A 7,173-nucleotide genomic window follows, 5' to 3' on the forward strand; every position below is an offset into this window, starting at 1 on the left:
GTGTTAACCCTATTGTCCCTCTGCAAATTTGTGGAGGTCTGTTATTTCTCACCTCTATATTTATTTATTTATTTTAAAACATTTTTGCATTAACAAGCATGTTATCTCTGGAGACACAAATCCACAGTTTGAGAACTGCAGAACTAAGTATCTCTGATGATATCTTCTAGACTGAGCACTGAGTCCCACTGGATAGATAGAAAGATTAACCTAAATAAGCAATACTGAAGCCCCCGGAACCTCATAAAATTGGGTCCCTAATCCATGAACTATTGGAACTCATTTACAAAACTTTTCTTAAACATTATATGAATATACTGTCTCATACTATAGAATTAGAATTTATAATCCCTATTCCATGATGAGATATCTTTGAGCTATAATGTATTTTAATTAAAATGATCTTTAGATCGGATTTTTTTGATCAAATGCTTTGAGGGGAAAAAACCTATTTAAATAAAAAAAATCTGATTTTTATTCACCCGGCCCTCCCCTGAGCACACCCCCCCTGCGCCTCCTTCACACCACAGACTAGCTGATCCTCAGGATCGAGGGGTGGGAAAACGGGATGGGATAGAGGTGTACAGTACCCTCTGCATTATATTCCAAAGAAGAAGGCTGGATATGATCCCTGGGCATACACTGTAACTCCAAACGCTGTAACTCTGCCAGTGCAGATATATCCAAAGACCTAGCCTACACTAGAAAATTAGGTCAGTTGGTTAAGGATGTGAAAAATCCACACCGAGTGGGGTTATTAAGCCAATTTAAGTCCCCATGCAGACAGTACTAGGTCAATGGAAGAATTCAGCCAACCTAGTCACCTCCTCTCAAGGAGGTGAATTACCTACACCCTCCCATGGTATAGGTAGTGTCTACACCTGCAGCGCTTCCCACAGCCAGAGGGAGCCATGATCGGCCAAATTTGCAGACACGGCAGGTAAACAAACCGTCCCGTCCCACCAGGGTGCTTACCCTGGCAGACCGTGTGCCAAAGGTTGCTGATTCCTGGTCTACACTGAAGTACTACAGCAGAGCAGCTGTGCTACTATAGCACTACTATAGCATTTTAAGTGTAGACAAGCCCTAACAGGAAGAAAAAAAAAAGCAAGGAGGAGGGGCTTTACCTGGAGATATATCTCAAAGGTTTGCTTGAGTGTATTTAGGGAGACAGAGGAGTTACTTTGACACTCTTCACTGAAGAAGTAAAAGGACACTGATTTTGCTTCATGAAAAAGGGGTCTCAATCAGGCTTGGTTGAAAATGCTGGAGAGAACTTTGAGTGAGACAAGTTTGGTTAGACAAGAGAGTAACTTGTTAACTATGTTTAGTCTCTAGAAAGTGTGTTAGGATTTTATTTTATATGTAACCATTTGTTTCCAATATTCTTACTCACTATTACTTGAATCTCTATTCTTTGATAATAACCTTAGACATATTTATAATGAAAACAAATAAGTGCTGTGATATAAAGCAAAGTGATGGTTCTGAATTGAATGTTACAGACTGGTGTGTACTGTATCTTGGGAATAGCAGGCCTGGTAAGTTTGAGCGTTCAAAGGATAAAGGGCTGGACAATGCAGATAATGCTCCAAGGATTCAGGGTTGTGCGTGTCTGTTGCTACCTGTACAAAGAGAGCAAGATAGAGCAAGGTCTGTGGAGGACTCAAAGGCAGTGCTTGTGAGGCCAGATGCTGTTTCATGAAGCTGACAAACATCAGGCACAAACAAAATTGTTTCATGCTAACAGCAGGTAGTAGTGAGGTACCTCACAATCCTGGGTACCCCAGCAAGTGTCACAGACATCATCATTAGATTGTCTTGACATGTGTAGGTCACACCTTAAAACAGAACTAACAATATTAAGCAACATATTATGTATTGACCACATATTGTTATATCAATAGCATTTTGTTTTCTCAAAAATTATTTAAACATAGCCTTAACAGGAGCCCCACCAATAAATACCCAGCCCCTGGTTCTTTGCCAGGCTTTGTTTCAGCAGTGTTGGCTCCTCCAGGTCCCCCTGATGCCCCCAAGCCCTTCAAATCTCCATAGAATCCCCCTAAAATCCCAGAAAAATTTCTTAAAACCCCCCAGAGAACCCTAGGAATCCTGAGAAACCCCAGAATTCTGAGTATATTGAGATACTGTAGACTCCATTACCCCCTTGGGGTCATCTTGGTGTACCTAATGCTTCCATTTATTTCACAAGGAGATATGGGATTTCAATTGAAAGCACAGCTGAGCGAAGACAAACAATGAAGGGAGTGCCACATACTTTTTCTACACCTTCAGTTACAAGGAGTTTCATTTTCACAGGCTTCAGTTCTGGGCACTTTCCCTGGCCCTAGATGGTGGAGTGAAGAACAGATTCAGACCATTTTTTAAAAGGTCACATTTATGTAGGACCATTACAAACTGATGTATCCTAGACTTCATAATACTAATTTGCTAAAATGTACCTGTCCTTTGCTCTAGGTTCATGTCAACATACAATAAATACATGCCATAATGATTCAAACCCTCACATTAAAATATCCAACATAAAACATTACCCAAACCTTGAGCAGCGTGTATAATAGGCACAGGAAGGCAGTGCCTTCCCACACAGGTGCCGTAAGACATGCTGCGGAATGCTGGGGACATGGTGGCCCAATCTCTTGCTGTCCTTGCCTTTCACATCACAGGAAGATTTAATTTATTATGGTCCGTGCAGGTTCCAGGGCAGCTGGGAAGGATGTATCTGCTATTCAGCTTCCTGGGTTCCTTGGACTCCCCATAGACATTACTAATGAACTTGGAAAGCTGACTAGTGGATAGCTTCCTCAGTTGCTCTGGAACTTGCATGGAGAAGCTCAGTCAGTCATGTACACTCTTTCTCCGAGCCACAGCTGCTGCAGACTTTTGCACACCATCTCTATGTCTTCACTATACGCTAGATTGGCGAGTAGTAATTGATCTATCAGGGATCGATATATCACGTCTCATCTAGACACAATAAATCAATCCCCGAACGCACTCCCCATCGACTCTGGAACTCCACCAGAGCGAGAGGTGGTAGCGGAGTCAATGGCGGAACCACGGCCATTGATCCCGCACTGTAAGGACCCAAGGTAAATCGATCTAAGATACACAACTTCAGCTACATGAATAGCATAGCTGAAGTTGAAGTATCTTAGATCGATCTCCCCCCCCACTAGTGCAGACCAGCCTCAAGACTCAGCCCCCTCTCCGGAGAGCCCTGCAGGCTGTGCTGCTGCTGTATGCTTTGCAGGTTCCATCCTCCTCTCCTCCCAGCTCAGCTCCCTCCCTGCTTGGCCCCTCACCCCGTCCAGTCTCCCCCTCCCTGCCTGGCACTCCCCTGCTCCTTGCCTCCCCTTCTCATCCTCCTCCTGTCCGGCCCCAGCCCTCTCTCTCTGTGCTCATACTCCCCCTTGCTTGCTTGGTGTGGGGTTTCCGCCTTGCTCCCTCCCTCTCCTAGTCCTTAGTCTCCTCCTAACCCTAACCCTAACCCCACCAGCTGCTGGTGCCCGGGTTCCTCCTCTCCTTGCTTGCGTTTGGACCCCTGCCACTCACTGCAATCCCCCTCTCCCCACTCACTCAGCTCCCCTGTTTGCTGCGTGGGTTTCCTTGCCCCCCACATTTGTTCCCCCATCTGCTGTGGGACTCCTCCTGCTGCTGGGCGGATGCTAGAACAATTCAGATACGAGGAAGGGCCCCGTCAGTTTTAAAAGTAGTTCTGTTTTTCACTGGCTGGCCCAGCTATGGGCTTCTCCTGCTGTACTAATGCTGGAGCAACTCAGTTAAAGTGCCTGCCAGAAAGGACGGCAGGGAGGGGCAGGTCACTTTTAAAAGAGGGAGGGTTTTTGAAAGCTTGCCTATCTCACCAACAGAAGTTGGTCCAATAAATGATATTACTGCCTCACGCATGGGTGGTGCCAGGTATAATAGTCCAGGAGGGAACCACCTTGTCTCTCTAACAGGACACAAGTCACAGAACTCATATATCACACATTCCTGTGTGAAACAAGGAATCACATTGAAATCATAGCTGTTAGATTCCTCTATAAACTGTACCGTACTACAAATACAACTATCCTACGTGTGAAGCCTGTTCAGTAATCAAGTAAGAGTCCTGTCAAAGAGGTACATTTGTTTTCCAGATAATGGAAAAGGAAAGTAAAATTTAAGCAAAAAAGCATGGCTTGGTGTTGAAATCAGAGCTAAAACTGTAAAGATACGGGGTTTTATTAATGGCTCCCTGTCACAAACTTCCAGTTTGACATTGGACCCGCCATTTAAGGCTTGATCTCAAGGGGAACCTTTCTATTAATTTAAAAAGGCAGCGGATAGGGGACTTAATTAACCCATGCCTTTAGTTTCTCCATCCAAAAAACAGGGATAATAATACTTGCGGGCCTCATAAGAGTTTAAATTAATTGTTTTTGGTTTGGTGCTTTGAGGTCATCAGGTGGAAAATGCTTAGAAGTGTTGTTTTACAATTCCAAAACCTTTATGTGTCATTCATGCAGTATACATTCCTCTGGTCACAGGAGATTGGGACTTTATGGGACAACTACTCTTCCCACCGAATAACGTTGGAGCAACTTGCCAGAAAAGGGGTGGGGGGCGAGCAGGGAGGGAAGAGAGGTGGGAGAAAGTGGGGAGGGGGCAGGGTCTGGGCGGCGCAGGGGTGGAGTGCGGGCGAAGCCACAGGCAGAAGAGGGAGACGGAGGAGCTAGCCTCCCCAAGCAGTGGTCTGTGGAAGCTTCACCCACTGCCATGACCCAAACCATTAAGATGGCCATTCTCATCCTCTTAGAGAAAGCCTGGGTCACAGAATTTGCACTGCAGCATGTCCTCAAGATCAACAGCCTGACCAAGCTGGAGCCTAGAAGTGGGGCTGAATTTCAGAGTCAACCCTGTGACATTATACTCCATATTCTTTATGAAAATATGCTTGTGGTAGGAATATGACATAACTAAGATATGCTTTATGCAAGATAACTCTTGTAAAGTATCATTGGAAAGGTTATAATTTACTGAATATGATCCTATTTGTGTGCATGTATCATTTCTGTATCTGAACTTAGGAATACTGACTATGTATTTATAGTTCAACTGTGTTACTTTGGGTGACGTCCCCCACTAACACTTCGGTTACAACAATGAAAAAGCTGGACAGTGTTGATGGTCCATCAGCAAGAGACAATGGACTGTAAAAGAGCTTAGTCTTCCTGTGAACTGTGGGTCAGACTGTGAAGAATGGCTAAAGGGGCCCTACAGAGGCATGTGACCATGTCACCTGATACTGGAACCCATCTTGAATTCTGTACTTTTCCAGGAGAAGCTGTGTGTGTGTGTGTCAAACTAGGAAACAAAGGACTTGCGCCTTATGCAAATCCTATTTCAGAGTGGGAAGTGAGGTAATCCAGGTCCTCAGTTCTCCCCTGCTGCCCCACGCAAGATGACTGCTGGAAATAACTAACATTGACTTGGGGGGAAGAACTGGACCCAGGCTGGAAGGGCATCTGGCTTGTGAAGATTACTAGAACCACATTTACGGTAAGAACTTACATGTAACCAGTTTCTTTAGTGTATTAAACTTAGTTTGCATGCTCTATTTTATTTTCTTAGTAATCTGCCTTGTTCTGTCTGCTACACCTTTAACTACTTAAAATACACCTATTATATGTAATAAATTTATTTCTGGTTTATAATATAGTTTATATGATTTCTAAGGGGGAGGGAGAGTTGTGCATACCCTCCTCCACCTTGAGGGAAGAGGCAAATTTCATATAATTTGGGGTTTGTACTCCAGAGGGGTGGGGTGGACAGCTGGGTGCTGTGGCAAGACCCAGAGCGGATCTCTGTCTCTCTGTGCAGCTGTGTGTGGCCCTGCCTGTGTACTTGGCTGGGGAACCAAGACCTGGTAAAAGAGTGCCCAGGCTGGCAGAACAGTCTCATTCAGTGGCATCCCAGCACACCAGGTGACATCCCAGGGGTCCAGCCCATCACAAACCCTTCACTAAAAATGCCGTGGGCAGCACCTCACCTAGTATATTTTTAGGTCTTCAGTCTCTCCAACGCTACACTCTGGCACTGTTATGAACATCTGCCCCCTACCAGTGCCCACAGCCAGGGCAACGGTCTTTCACTCTGGCAGGGTACTGAGGTAGCTGATCTAATGGAATCAGCACAACCTGCTGACCCTTGCCCACCACGAGGAGACACTAACCAGCGAGTGCAGTGGCTATAGTCAGGTCTAAAGGTCAGTCAGGGAACACAGAAGGAACCCGCCGGCTGGACACCACCGACCCCACAATCTGCCCCCAAACGGCAGGAGAGACCACTAGTAAGACCCCCCAGCTGGTTTACTGAGCAAGGCCCCACACTCCGCATGTAACAGTCTGACAGGGCTCAGCCTCGCAAACCCAGAGGCTCAACAACACGCAGGAGCCAGCCCCCAAACCAAGCACCGGATTGGCGCCAAAGAGCACGTGCGCGAGGGCCCTCTCATAGTTTTCACCCGGCCCCCGACAGTAACTGCTACCAACCCCCTCGACGTCATTAGGGCGCTTCTGGCGCCCCCGCGACCCAGCCGCCAACGTCCCGCCTCACCTCTGTGCCTTCCAGGGCCTGCAGCCAGAGCACCTCCCAGGCCGGTGCAGCGCCGCGGGCGGGAGCGCGCGCAACAGAACTGCCGCTCATTCGCAGCCACGTCTCTCTGCGCCCCCTTTCGGGCGAACAGCATCGGCTTCTGCGGCACAGGAGAGCGTGTCCCGATTGGCTGCTGCTCCCCAGGAGGCGGGGGAGTGCGGAAAGCAGCCAATCGCTGGCAGGACCTCCTGGCGGCCGAGTTGAAGTTCCGCTGGCTGGGGCCGCTTTGTTGCTAGGGTGACTTGTCCAGCAGCTCTGCCCTGCCTGGCTGAGGAGCGAGAGGCAGCTGCCGCCAGCCGGGCTTCGAGGAGCTCGTCCGCGCAGGTGGGCCGGGCACTGGAGGGAGAGGCTGGGCTGGGGATGCGGGGGCCTAGAGAGAGGGTTGGATGGGGAGCCAGTGGAGTGGCGGTTGAGGCAGCTAGGGGAAGGTTGGGGCATGGATGAGGAGTGGCCGGTCAGTCCTTGGGTAGAATGGGTTTTTAGGCTGGATTCAGTGGTGCACTCTAGCTC

General features: G+C 47.7%; 1 protein-coding gene across 1 annotated transcript in view; it reads right to left on the reverse strand.

Moving 5' to 3' along the window:
• Window positions 1–6,671, reverse strand: part of GARNL3 (GTPase activating Rap/RanGAP domain like 3) — a 209,217-nt gene extending 202,546 nt beyond the window's left edge. The window contains exon 1 of the mRNA XM_050926719.1: window positions 6,625–6,671. The gene's annotated coding sequence lies outside the window, so the exon portion shown is untranslated. The remainder of the gene's footprint in view (window positions 1–6,624) is intronic.
• Window positions 6,672–7,173: the final 502 nt, after the last annotated feature.

The sequence above is a fragment of the Gopherus flavomarginatus genome, chromosome 17, assembly GCF_025201925.1.
Source record: "Gopherus flavomarginatus isolate rGopFla2 chromosome 17, rGopFla2.mat.asm, whole genome shotgun sequence".
Taxonomy (NCBI): Eukaryota; Metazoa; Chordata; order Testudines; family Testudinidae; genus Gopherus; species Gopherus flavomarginatus.